Below are 15,416 nucleotides of genomic sequence, written 5' to 3' on the forward strand. Positions count from 1 at the left end.
CTCTTATCATTCTCTCTTCCTTACCAGGCGACCTTCACCACCATACACCATTGTCTCCACCATAACCCACCACCACTCTCTAGCATCGAATTCCTAACTTAAATCTTATGAATCGATTATAAGTTTCCACCTTGTGATTTATCTCGAAGCCATATACACTCAGAAACGGGTCAGGCAAGAAGGATCTCATGGCAATGGTCAGATGGCCTTGCACAGGGATCACATATTTTCTCAGTCATCCTTACAATTTTGGTTTTGGATTTAAAATTTTGAAAATTTCCCAAACGTATGATTCAGTTCTTTTTGAATTGGGAATCCCAACTCCTTTCCATTTCACTCTATTTTCTCTCACGATAAAGCCCTAGCTATTACCAGATCAGCTAATCACCACCACCATGATCACCAATGCCCATTTCCTGCAACATACTACAACTGAGGACCACAATAATCACGCCACCATGTCTTCCATGCTACACGTAGTTGCCGCCAGTTGCCTCTGCTAGGATCCAAAGAGAATTTCTGGAGGATCACCATTCAATATGTAACATTGTTAGTTCTTCAGGTTAATTCATTTTTTTTGTTTAATTTTATTTTGGTATCAAAATAGATCCAAAACAGGCGAAACCTAAGAATATCAATGTCAGCCTCTCTCTCTCTCTCTCTATATATATATATATATATATATATATATATATATATATATATATATATATATATATATATATATATATATATATATATATATATATATATAGGGTTAGGTTATTTTGTTTTCACTATCTATTGTGTGCATGTATGACTGATTGTGGATCAATCATTTTAGTTATTTTAAGAAAGTAATTAATGCATATTACATGTTGAAGATATAATAGATATTAATTACATCTTCAGCATTTAATAAGCATTAATTACTTTCTTAAAATAACTAAAATGATTGGTCCAGAATCAATCATACAGACACACAGTAGATAGTGAAAACATTTGAACCTAATTATATATATATATATATATATATATATATATATATATATATATATATATATATATATATATATATATATATATATATATATATATATATATATATATATATATATATAGGGTTAGGATTAAATATGAATTTTCATATATTGTGTGAATGTGTGACCAAATGTGGAACGTCCGATTGAAACGATCTATGGTTTGAGACTCAGTGGCATGATCGTAAATATATATGAACTTTAATAATCAGTTTTTAAAACTAAACCCAAAATAAGAAACATGCGTTATTTATTTCCTAATTTGGTGGGAATTTAATTAAATACTTAATTACCTTATAATTTAAAATTTCAACATACATTATTATCGTTAATTAAATTACTTAAATTGATTATATTAAAAAACGTAGTGTCACTTTAATTAGAAAAGACTTCATTGAATATTTTTTTTTTATAATTAAGCATTCTTGAAGAATGCATGTCCATTTAAGAGATTCTTTTGAGAATTGAACATTTTTATAAAAGGAGACCTCATATATTATAAATAATAACAATTTCTACCAAATAATAATTATTCGGAATACAAAATTGACATATTCTTTTGAGAATCATATAAAACTTAATATAAATCAAAATATAATTTTTTGATATATTCTGAAAAATTACTAATGCATTCTAAAAGAATGGGGTTTAAGAGATTCTTTTGAGAATGAAACATTCTTGAAGAATGCATGTCATTTATTTAGAAGAATTTTAAATCAAAATTTGCAATTTTATAAATCTGGTGCACCATTAAGTCTAGAAGAAGAATTAAGTGATTCTTGAAGAACCAAATGATTTTAGTAGAATCAGTGTTGTTTTTTATTCTTAGTAGAAGTAAAATGATTCTTAAAGAATAAAGTGATTGTTAAATAAATGTACGTATGTGAAAACTTATGTGAATGTATAACCATAATACATCTGTGATTCTCAAGGAATTAGTTGATTGTTATGCATGTGTACGAAAAGTATACATAAAAAAAGCTATAAACTCAACTTTCTGGATTTCAATGATTATGTTATATTAATTAAGAGTTTTATTCTTTTATAATGATTTAAAAATTAGGTTTATAAATTCTTTAAGAGTATATTTGCATACCAAGACAATCAATTGAAAATATACATACGACCTAATATGAACGACATTCTTTAAGAATATAAGAGGTTTTCCTCTTACGATTAATAAAAGCATTTACAGTGACTTTGTGGTTATTACTATAACTGATCGTGTATATGCTGAAAAAATGAAAGAGTTGACTTATTCAAACGAAAATCTTATTCATTCAAAATAGATAACATATTTAATAATGGAAAATAAATGTCATATGCCAAAATGCCAGAATTACTCCTCTATATTGATTGGACCACAATTGGTCACACATTCACACAATATTTGTTGGTCATATATGATCCTCTCTCTCTCTCTCTCTCTATATATATATATATATATATATATATATATATATATATATATATATATATATATATATATATATATAGTTATATATCACAGATCCACAGTGTGTGATTTTTCTCTTAACTTTGTGTTCATTCTCTTACGCAGGTCATATCAATTAAAAAGATGGGGTTAAATCATTTTCGTTTTCTAAATTGGTTACATGCTTACCTTCATATTGTTGGAATCCTAAGTCGATGAGGACTTGGAGACCAAACAATCTAATTTATGGAAAGTTTAGTTTATGGCAAGTTGGTCATAAGTTTCTTAGTCTAATACAAGTTGGTATGTTAGGCTATATATACGTGTCCATAATCGAGTTTATGATTATGAGAACACATTGTAAAAACATTGGTTTTGAGTGATTTTCCAATTAATCAAAGAGTTATTTTGGTTACTTGTTTTGCATTCTTGTTTTCAAAACTTTAATTGGTATCAGAGCGAGGTGAAGACTGTGCCGGTTTGAGAGTCAGTTTCAAGAAATCCGTAGTGTTTCGCTGTGGGGCAGACGTAGCGGGAACCGAGTTCGGTTTAAGGGGGTGTGGATTGTTTTTGAATGAAGACAAATATATCCCTCCAAAAGTTGAAGCAAATGCCGATGAAGACGGAATTTGGTACTTAGATAATGGTGCGAGTAACCACATGACCGGAAACTACTCTTATTTTTCTGAATTAAATAAAAACATAACGGGTAGAGTGAGATTTGGAGATGGATCGTGTGTTAGCATTAAAAGAAAAGGGTCAATTTTGTTCGAAGGGAAAAGTGGTGAGCAAAAATTAATGAAAGATATTTATTATATCCCATCACTTCGTAGCAATGTTATTAGCCTCAGGCAATCTACAATAGCCGGTTGTGATATTCGGATGCGAGGTGATTTCCTAACCATGAGAGATGGAGACGGAAGATTACTTATGAAAGTCCCGAGAAGTGCAAACCGACTCTATAAAATAAAGTTAAAAGTTGGAAAACCACATTGCTTACAAGCCAAGTTTAATGATGAAGCTTGGTTATGGCACGCGCGACTTGGCCACATTAATTTTGGCGCGATAAACTTGATGCACAAGCTAGCTAAAGGGATACCGGCAATCCAACATCAAAACTAACTTTGTGAATCTTGCATGTTTGGAAAACAAACAAAGCAGTCGTTTGCAAAGAAAACTAATTATAGAGCTACAGATATTCTCGAGATGGTGCATGGAGATATTTGTGGACCGGTTGATCCCCCCACCCAAGCGGGTAATATTTATATTCTAGTTCTTATTGATGATTATTCTAGATATATGTGGTCTTTTCTTTTGAAGCACAAAAGTGATGCATCCGGGATTATTAAAAGATTCAAGATATCAATTGAAAAACGAACCGGTAAAGAGATCAAGACTTTCCATACGGATAGAGGTGGAGAATTCACATCAACCGAGTTGAATCGTTTTTGTGATGAAGAAGGGATTTCACGTATGTTGACGGCTCCTTATGCACCTCAACAAAACGGTATAGTCGAACGGAGAAATCGGACGCTACTCGAGATGACACGGTGCCTAATGAAAGCAAAAGATATTCCAAACCACTTTTGGGGCGAAGCGGTACGACATGCAACGTTTATCATAAATCGTACACCTACTCGAGCATTGATAGGTGCTACACCATTCGAGAAATTTTATGGTGAAAAACCAAATCTTGAAGACTTGAAAGTATTTGGTTGTGTTGCATATGAAAGAGTAGTCTCTAAACACTTGAAGAAGCTTGATGATAGGTCACGACCGTTGGTATATTTTGGAAAGGAACCCAATTCGGGAGGATTTCGGTTATATAACCCGCGAGAAAATAAAATTATTATTAGTGCCCATGTAATGTGTGATGAAAATAAGACATGGCAATGGAATAATGAACCCAATAATCAAGATGGAAATGGACCGGGTACATTTACGGTCTTGTGGAGTAATGGTCAAGCAACCCAAGATAATGGTGGTTCGAGCCCAACTGCAACAGAAACCGAACAGTTCACTGATCCGGCACAAACCGCTCAAACCAATGACACTTATAGTGATGATGGCAACCCATCACAACCTGTTGATGATCAAAATAATGATGCAAGTTTTGTCCCACTTTGGCGGTCCACTCGAACTTCAGTGTTGCCAAGAAGATTAAATGACTACGAGCTAGATGTGGATCATTTAATGTTGTCATTCGATGAAGAACCGAAGAACTTTAAGGAAGCCAAAGTGAACAAGAATTGGCTCGATGCAATGAAGGCCGAAATTGACTCCATCGAGAAAAATAATACTTGGAAATTAGTTCCTCCGCCTAAAGATATTAAGCCTATCGGGTTAAGATGGTTGTATAAAATTAAAAGAAATACAAATGGTGTGATTACAAGGTACAAAGCGCGTCTAGTAGCAAAAAGCTATGTACAAGAGCAAGGCATTGATTTTGATGAAGTATTCGCGCCAGTAGCTCGACTTGAGACAATAAGATTATTGATTGCTCTCGCAGCCGGGAACGGATGGAAGATTCATCACTTAGATGTAAAAACTGCATTTTTATTTGGAGATTTAAAGGAAGAAGTGTACGTTTGCCAACCGGAAGGTTTCGTGAAGCAAGGTGAAGAAACAAAAGTATACAAATTGGCAAAAGCGTTGTACGGTCTCCGACAATCTCCAAGAGCATGGAATTTGAAGCTTAATAACACGTTGACAAATATGGTTTTTAAATGGTGCATGCAAGAAAATGCGGTTTATAGAAAGGTTGCAAATGGAGAGTACATAATAGTTGCAGTTTATGTAGATGATTTGTTCGTAACGAGAACAAGATTAGAGTTTATAAACCAATTCAAGAGACTAATGGCATTACAGTTTGAAATGTCACACCTTGGTGAACTAACTTGCTACTTGGGTATTGAAGTATTGCAAGAAAATGGTTGTGTAAAGGTGAAGCAAGAGAGTTATGCTATGAAGATTCTAAAAGAGGCAGGCATGCAAGAGTGTAATGCAACTCAATGTCTGATGGAGCCAGGACTAAAGTTGTCAAAAGCTGAAGATGAACCAGAAGTTGAAGCTACCTATTATCGAAAAATAGTAGGTTGCTTACGATATCTCTTACACACACGTCCAGATTTAGCATATTCGGTTGGAGTAGTTAGTCGTTATATGCAAAGCCCAAGAGAATCTCATGCACGCGCTATTAAGCAAATTCTTCGTTACTTGCGTGGTACTCCATCTTTTGGGATTGTATACAAACGAAGTAAAAATATGAGCTTGATAGGTTACAGTGATAGTAGTCACAATGTGGATATTGATGATGGCAGAAGTACAACAGGGCATGTTTTCGACCTTTGTGACTCACCTATCACTTGGTGCTCCCAAAAGCAAGATACAGTAGCATTGTCATCATGTGAAGCAGAGTTCATGGCAGCTACTGCAGCTTCGTGTCAGGCGGTTTGGTTAAGGGAGTTATTGGCTGAGCTGACAGGAATGAAGAAACAGAAGGTGCTGATTCGCATAGACAACAAATCAGCAATAGCATTGTCAAAGAATCCTGTCTTTCATGGAAGAAGCAAGCACATTCACACTCGATTCCACTTCATTCGAGAACGTGTTGAAAATGAGCAAGTGATTGTTGAGCATGTTTCAGGAGATAAGCAACGAGCAGATCCACTTACAAAGGCCTTAGCTTGAATAAGGTTCGCAGAGATGAGAGCATTGCTTGGCGTGCAAGAATTATCCTCAACTTAGAGATTCGGGGGTGATTGTTGGAATCCTAAGTCGATGAGGACTTGGAGACCAAACAATCTAATTTATGGAAAGTTTAGTTTATGGCAAGTTGGTCATAAGTTTCTTAGTCTAATACAAGTTGGTATGTTAGGCTATATATACGTGTCCATAATCGAGTTTATGATTATGAGAACACATTGTAAAAACATTGGTTTTGAGTGATTTTCCAACTAATCAAAGAGTTATTTTGGTTATTTGTTTTGCATTCTTGTTTTCAAAACTTTACATATTTGATTTATGATACAGGTTAGCCCAAGTAAATGTGCAGATGGTGTATTAAGGTGTATTTTCTTTGACTTTTTGATTTATATTTCCTAGAAATATGATTTTTTTTTGAAGTAAGGCCTACTCAAAGCTCAGGAGCCCGCCCTGAATTTGCAGATGATGATAATCACGTTGTTTGATGTCTAGAGGCTAATATCAAAGCTTCTGAACAAAAATGGTATTTTTCTTTGATAAATGTTACATAGTTCTATACACCTTTGTTATTTTGATTTTAAGGTTGCAATCCTTTTGTGTATATTTTTTGGCTGATTTAGTGAAACCCCACAAAAAGACCATATGGACGAATTTAATGGTGAGTTAAATTGAGAGGCTTTTGACTTTCTGCTGCCTTAGGAATTCAATTAGGCATATTTACATTTTATTCGTAGATATTTTTTTGTTGGTTTTCATTTTGTAACATCTTTGGGTATTTTGTTCAAATAAAACAAGTGGGTTAGAAATAAAGGGCATTGTGGTCTTTTTCTGGTAAATATCATATGTGATGATTTTCGGCTGGCTTATATAAGTTATCATCACTCTGGTAGGCATGGGCAAGTTGGTTTGGTGCAAAAATAAGAACAAAGTGCATTATTGTCTTTTTTTTGGCTATTGTCAAGTGAGGAACCTCTTGGAGAAAACGCTTACCGAAGACCTGACAACATGTATAATTTTGGTTAATTATCTTATAATTTAATCCATATTTTTAACATCTCAACTTATTGGTTACAAATATTGATGTCTAACCTATGAAATTCATAATAATCAGATTTTTATATTCCATTTGTGGAACATGGTTTCCAAATTTGCTAATTTGTTCTTTGGTAGTTTCTAAAGGGTATTCTTGTTATTTATATACTTTTATCAAACTATAAAGTTATTTCCATTGGTAATTGAGTTGGTGTTTGTATGTAGATAGATCAATGGGACGAGAAAAGTGAGAATGTCACTTTCACGTTGTTTTTAATGTTGCCACACCAAATTATTGTACCATTTGGTAAGTTTTATATTTGGTTGTTTGTTTGTGTTTTTACCGTAAGTTGTTTCATTTATGTTTTTATGAGATAGTTATCCATTTATGTAGACTGGATGGTGCTTGCAGTTGTATTAAGGCTGCAACATTTAATTGTATAGTAGGTAAAAGTTGTTTTAAAGTCAAACTCTTGGATTTTTATATACAAAATTTATTCATTTTTATTTTATTATAACTAATTACCGATAATTTCTGTGTATTACTAGATAATTGGACATTAGATTGGTATCAATTTAATAAAAAAAAATTCGAAAATTAAAGTTTTAATGTTGATGAAAGGAATCATAGATTTAGATATCACTTAATGGTGAAAAAAACAAGGTCTTAATGTTGATGAAAGGAATGCTGATACAATGGTATTTAATGTAGTCTATCATCAAAGCAGCCTGAAAACATAAAAATGTTATGAGCATCTTATACACCAGTGAATTTATTTCTTAAGTTATTTATTTCATAAACTTTGTATCATCTTTGAATTGTATTTTTATGTTGTTGAAACTATTAATTATATACTATTGTCTTTGTGCAGATACCACCAAGGAAAACTGCAACTTCCTACAGGTTCTTATCAGGATCTATGAACTTATGTTATTCCCTTTGGCACAAATCGTTTACCAGCATCACCATAAGAAAAATGTACATGTATGCATTTTGTAAATATGTTGAAAGTGTTGTTTGTTTTCTTTATTGTTTATTTGAGTTTTTTTTTTTTAATATATATTTGATTTATTTTAAAAAGATTAAAGTTAATGAATATTGTCTTATGTCATCTAACAGTTGATGCAAATTTCATACCTACGTTTTAATTTTCATGGTTCTGGAACTTTAGTGTTGTTATTTTTATTTAGAATGTATATAATTAGTTTCCTTTTGTATATTTTTCTTTTTACAAAACAGAAGAGGGAACCGAAATTCAGTAAAGAGATAGTAAGATGGTTTCATATTTGTTTGGACATGATATGCATCAACTTCTTTGTTTAAATCATTTCATTCGATTTATATTTCAATATGTTAGTTCAAGTATTAAAATGTATTTTAAGTTGAATCAAATATGTTATTAAGTATACAAAAATTTTCAATATTAAAAATTTAAAACCGCATACGTTGTAACAACTATAGTTATTTATGTAAAATTCACATTTTAAGTATAAAGTTTTATTATTTTTATAATATAAAAATAATAATTATTAGATTTCAAACTTCTTTTATTAAGATGGTTAAAAAGAATAGTGTAGAAAATATAAAAACATATGTCAAATGTTAAGCTTGAGTTAGCCTAGAAAGCTTAGTTATAAAAGGAGCATACATCTAAAATACAAATAAATGATGAAAGGAATTTTATCATTGAAATGTAACTATTTTACGTTCCCTCTCTCCCCTCCCTTCCGAGTTCCACTATACACCACATTACAAGGGTGGGTTGATAGTTTTAAGATTGCATTGAATCGAGTTCTTAACACACATGTTTATTTGGTGTAGTAAACTATTTGCACAAAAAACTAATCGCATTTAGAAACTAATTTCTGAAAAAACTATTTGCACCCGTCGCTTGACGCGGGTAAACGGTTAGGATATATATATATATATATATACCTTAAAAAACATTTACCATGTTTTGCTGAATTTTAAGAGGTATAACACCTTAAACAATCATGTACAATAAGTTTATGCATTGCTTCTTATTTGGTCAACATATGTATACGTATGACTTTTGACCTGATTTCATTCCTTATCTCGTCCAACGACCTTCTCACCATTTCACCATATCTTCAGCCTTTTAATGCTATACCTCTGGCCATTTATATAATACCTTTACTCTTCTCCATTCACCATCTACGTCTTTAACTCAGTCGCCTCTCTCCTTTTTCTCCATAACCTATGACCAACACCACCACACACCATCGATTCCACCACGGGATGTTTGTTTTATCTTTTAAAACATCTTTTAGCTTTTAGGAAAAGATAGAAAGACAAAAGATGTTTGATAATCTTGTAAAAACTACTTTTTTATAATAAACTTTTTGGAAAAATTACACAATTCTGACTTTTTGCAATTTTTTCTAAATGGACTTTTGGCTTTCAAAAAGGTTAGCCAAACACCCACCCTCGCCATCAAACACCCACCGTCGCCATCTGTATCACAACACAACCGTCACACCACTATTACACTGCTATCACACCGCTATCACTTGACACTCAACCATATGCGTTCTCCTCTTTCCCCCCTCAATCGGAGACCACCAAAATCTATTACCCATACCCCACTCCATCTTTGTCACCTGGGCACCCTCCCTGACCATCAGTGCAATGAGAAACCCTAGCCACCACAATTTTCAAACTCATTAATCGGAGACCACCACAAACTCATTCATCTCTCTCGCTATAATCTCCGTAAATAAGCGTAGCTTAGAGCTCTCAGAGCCCCCTGTTCCTTGACTATGAATTTTTTGAGTCAGTGATAGTGCCCCTCCACCCCTCTCTATAAAAAAAGCCCAAAGAGCCACAACCACAATCAATCCCAACCATCTCTAGGTTTGTATCGATGATTTTTGTTGGATAAAAGAGTCTTTTGTGTTGTTTTAAACGTTTTTCTATTGGATGCGTGGTTTATGATGATTTTTCATTGTAGAAAAGGAATTGGTGGTTTTTTTTCATCTGAATGTTTTTCCCCTTCTTTCAATCCCTTTCAAAGTCACGCCACTATTAAAATCACTACCAACCCATTTTGGGTTTTATTCTCTCTTCTCCATCTCTCCTTCCGTTATTAATCAGTTCATTTATTCATTGATTTTATCTTTGGTTTGATTGTAGGTTTTATGAAGATCCCCAATAGCCATTATCTTCAACACCACCAAATCCTTCATCAGCCGCCATTTTCAACACACATACCTGTAGTTCCCCTCATCATCACCACCACACCATTTCTCAGGTTTACACCACCATTATCTCTGTTTCCCCTCTTTTTATTCTTCGCCAATTTATAAAATTAATCATACAGGTGCGTATTTATTTGATTATGGCTTAAAGTTTTACTTTTTTTAGGATACATTGGCATACATGTTTATAAAAATCATTACTTTTACTTTCAAAATGTTAAAATTACTGAATATGGGAAGTCAATATGAAGCTTAACAAGATATAGATAAGAAAGATAAGGATTTGGAACATATAAAGGTATTTGTATATGTTTCTGATATCATGATGTTAAAAAATTGGATTTTATTCAAACTATTATGGATGTTTGGTTGACCTTTTTATTAAAATATAGCTTATGCTTTTAATAGATGATTATTTTCTATTTATCATTAGTTATATCACACAATCTTTCTTATGTATGATTGATGAAGATCTGTTGCTCCTCTTCAAGGTAACAATCTTGACCTAATTCTCTTTGAATTCGGTTTAAATGAACTGTCTGTGTACTTTGATTGTACAACATTATTAACATAGATCTGCCAACAATATCTGCAATTTGTTCTAATTTTCAGGTGCGTCTATTTAGTTCATTCCAGGTGTTCATCTCCAATGTATATGTATGGTTTTTGTTCAGCTAACAACAAAACATTGGCCTTTATGTAGGTATGATTTTATTTGAACCTGTAAAAACAATACATTCAACGAAAGGACCTATGAAATTTGTCTGGTTTTGGGATTTAGTGTCTAGGGTGAAGCAAGATTTAAATCCTTCTCCAATTTCTGGAATTGGATTCAAAATCATTTGACTTTGTCAAGTAAACCCAAAAATTTTAAATTATTTTCTTCTTTTGGATTCACCTTTAGTTTATTTTTTTGATACTCTAAAAGTGAATGAACCTGGTAATTTGGTGTGCTCCTAAAATCGTCTTTATGTTGGGCCATGGCATATAATTCCAGTCAAGTATTATAGGAAATGTTGGAGTTTAGCACCTAATAGTTGAGTGGCAGGGGAAAAGGAGGAAAACAACACCATGGATAGTTCTCTTAATCATGATACCAACTATATGTTGTCAATCCATTTGTTTATTGTGATTTGATAGACATTTTTGGTTTTTTTGGAGTGCACATACCTCTTCATCTCATAGATAAATTTGTGTACAAAGTGTTAGTCTCCTCTTAAAAGTATTGTGATCTGCATGCTTTAAATTACCATTAGATGATTTTAGTATTCACTTGTGTTTGTATGTCCATTTTTTGTGGTTTAGTGTTTGGTAGGCTGGAATTTTGTTCATAGGTTTGTCTGTGATGATGAAAAAGAATTTTGTAGGTTTGATATAATTTTCTGTAACCAAACCTAGAAAGGTAGTGATGTTGATTCGATTTATAGAAATAAAAAACCATGTAGATGCATTTATATGACAATTGAATAAATATTTTCGAATGAGGTTCATGATAGAAATATTTGGTTGGTCAAATGACTAATGTAATGGTTATCAATATTTATGAGGTTTTTGTAACAGTTTAACACTTGTATTGTAGGTGCTTTGGCATCTTAACAATTGCTTTAATGCATCACCAAATATGGTTTCACTTACATTGTTTAATGGGTTTCTTGGTGGAGTTGAAAATCCAGTTACTTTCTAATTTCTATATTTGCAGACAAGAATAGAGTATTAGATATTATTCAACAATAAGAAACATTCTTGCAGCGATTAATATCATAAATGGCAACAACATATTCATAAGGATAATGGCAACAAAAACCTGAACCATTTAAATATGAGTAACTTTGAATTGTTGGCATGCGGTTGATAAAATATTGAAATTGTTGCTACCACTTTTATGCATATTTTTCAGATTTTCAAATATGCCGTTAAACTTGGTGCACGTCGCTCGTAGTTCACGCCATTTTCCGTTGACCGCGTCGTACGTTCGACCCGTTTGCCTTCCCAAAAGCGAGTGAAAATGATCTAAAACACGAACCCAAAAACTTGTTCCCGTTTGCGCGTTGCCCGTCCTTGAGTCACACGATATAGAAATCCAAGCTTTAGCTAAAGCTTCCTCCTCCTCTTCGATCCAAGTTGTTCCTCTTCTATTTGTAGCTTTTCCTTTTGATTTCCTATGCCTAGATGGTTGTGTCTCTTCGACCCGGTCGTCCTCGTCGTTGTCCAAGTTTATAGTTGGGGATTAAGAACAAGGGACTTGAGATGGTGGTGTTTGGAATTGTTGAGATGGTTGTGTTTGGAATTATTGAGATGGTGGTGTTTGGAGTTGTTGAGATGGTTGTGTTTGGAATTGTTGGGGTCGAAATTGTTGAAAACCTTGGAATTGAGATTGTGGTAATTGTTGTTGGAAGTAGTTTGGTTGAAATGGAATGTTGGTAAATAGAGGTTGATGTTGGATTGGGGATGTTAGCATTTGAATGTAATCTTGATATTGATCATTTGGAGTGGTTGGGGTTGTTGGGGTGTTTGGAGTGGTAGATGTATTTTGATTTTGCTCCATATTTTTGAGAGAAAATGAGATAGTGGAGAGATATTATTTGTAGAGAAAGATGTGTTTAGTTTGTTTATGTGTTTGTGTATATATAGTAGATGAAATAAATTGAAAAGTTTTTTTTTTTGTTAATAAAAAGCAACGGTCAAAAAATGAAAGGAAAAAACGGTAAAAAAAAATCACCCAATCAAAGCATGAACGACCGTAAGAGAATCCAATCCGCGTCACATTCACCGGTGGGGGCGGTGTTCACGCGTGAATACCCCCTACACGTCATCATTACGCGTGAAAAACCAATCCACACCCCATGGCCTAACCATCCCCTTCTCTCAACCATGTCTCCTTCTCTCTAACTCCAATTAGCCATCAGACCACTCACCACCAGTTCGACCACTCTCCACCAGTTCCATGACCTCACTCCGCATATACCTCACACTACTCAAGACCCACCATTAAACCCAACTGAAACCTAATATTCGTCTCTCTCTGGCATTCACGACAACAATTCGGCTTTTTTTTTTTTATTTGCATCTGGACACATTTTACGTACCGGTGTTGTGCAGGAACACTAATAAAAACCACCATTAATATCTCCTCTATCGGCAACCCATCCACCCTGGAGTTCGATACCACCAAATGCCACAAGTTTATCTTTGTTCTTTATCTCTAGGGTTTTAAAAGAGGTGTTCAGATCTGGATGAAGATGAACAAAAAGATGAACCATTTAGAGCCTAAAGGGTTCTCTGGTTCAGTTGTTCATAAAACGTATCTAATATATGATGTTTCAATTACATAATCGTGTTGAGAGGTGAGATGGGGCTTTTCAGTGGGAGTGACGATAAGGATTCTTGGTTGAGGCTGGAGGAGAAATACAGAGAGGTATGTTTATAAAATCAAACCTCCCAATCTTCATCATCTTATACAGTACTTTTGTAGAATTTAATTTTGTGTGATATGGGTTTTGATTTGGTTTCTTCAGAATCTGTTTCAAGGTACTTTTCCATTCCCTTGCTTATTTGTACTGATTTGTTTCTAATGGATAAAGAATGCATGCCAACTGTTTGTGGAAATGCCCCAGTGAAACGGATCTATGATTTTTCTTTTTTTGCTATGAATTATGGTGTGCATATGTATGAATTGCATATCAATGACGCATGATATTACTAAATTACCAATTTTCATCTTTATATCTTATCTTTGGAACATTTTTGCTTTAGAGCCTGAAAATGATAGTAGTTTTTTTTTTCTTCCAATCTTTATGCTTCTGGTGTAATGTTGAGTGATGTGAGAGAGTTGAGAAGGGAAATGAAAAGTAAAGATGCTGGTAAGGAACCTAGGTTTAGTAGGTTTAGTTCGATTCACTTTACATGTTGTACTTTACCTTTTCCTGGTTTTCTATATCTTGAACATGGTAATTCAAATGATCCTACATTATGATTAAAGAACCGGACATGGCTTACCTAAGTTATTGTATTTAATGGTTTTGTATCTGATCTTACTTGCAGGCGAAGATCGTTTGTAATACAACTTCCAATGTGGTAATCTCATTTTTTTTAATTCAAGTTTACAAGTTGTTTTAATCATGTTCATGTTAAGTTTATGAGTAATTGTGCTTAGTATGACTATTTGCTGGCATAATTTCATTTACCCGTGTTACTTCATCTCTCTCTCTCTCTCTCTCTCTCTCTCATACGTACACACTATTTCGCAGGTGTATTGTAACATTTTTTATTTCTCAGATTTGATTATCCAATTTGTCTCTCAAACCTTGTGTTTGTTTGTTGATATTACAGGTGATCAGGTGTATTTGACTGATTATAGGTTGACCCTTGTGACTGAAGGTGTGCACCTTCACTGCATTTAAACATGTAAGCAGTTACCCTAATTTTTTATTTTAAATATTCAACTGATCCCTGGGTTTTTTCCTATTCATCTTCATCCATTCACCAAGTATAATTTCATGATGCTTCTCTATCTTTTTGTTTAATATATTTCTTCTAGCGTTTCATCATATGGGTCGACACAAGGTTTTTGAGCATCTGAGTTCAAATGGATTGGACTCAAGTTGATGAGGTTGCCCAAGTTTCAAAAAATCTGGTGCTTATTTGCTAAAGTTTGATCAACCTCTTCTTAAATTACATTGCTACACATGGTTTGGACTCTAAAGTACAATGTTATTTCTGTCTATATGTTTTGATCATGTGGTTTTTTGTTTATTTTTGTTTCTTTATGTAAGACTTTGGCTTCGTCAAACACTTTTTTGCATTTTTTTAATTATTGTTCCCAGCTTATGATTGCATATATCTGCATTGATTGTATGTTTTTATTTACTTTTGGATAATGATGTTTGTTTTTATGTAAAAAAAATAACATTCAAACACAAAGAAATTTAAATGTTGTAATCGGTTAGTCTCTCAAAGTATACGATCCTACTCTGTAAAAAACTGGAAGCAAAACGCTATTGTAACTC

The 15,416-nt window shown here is 33.4% G+C and overlaps 1 long non-coding RNA gene across 2 annotated transcripts; it reads left to right on the top strand.

Moving 5' to 3' along the window:
• The first annotated feature begins 9,573 nt into the window (after positions 1-9,573).
• On the top strand, positions 9,574-15,245 carry LOC111878550 (uncharacterized). 2 transcript variants are annotated; one of them, XR_002845827.3, is made up of 7 exons: positions 9,574-10,066; positions 10,346-10,901; positions 11,023-11,113; positions 12,308-13,825; positions 14,452-14,484; positions 14,740-14,814; positions 14,948-15,245. It is a non-coding gene; the product is annotated as an uncharacterized LOC111878550 (long non-coding RNA). The 2 variants fall into 2 exon arrangements; XR_002845826.3 differs by having other exon boundaries at positions 9,577-10,066; positions 10,346-11,113.
• The last annotated feature ends 171 nt before the right edge of the window (positions 15,246-15,416 follow it).

This window comes from Lactuca sativa, chromosome 4 (assembly GCF_002870075.4).
Source record: "Lactuca sativa cultivar Salinas chromosome 4, Lsat_Salinas_v11, whole genome shotgun sequence".
NCBI classification, from domain to species: Eukaryota; Viridiplantae; Streptophyta; class Magnoliopsida; order Asterales; family Asteraceae; genus Lactuca; species Lactuca sativa.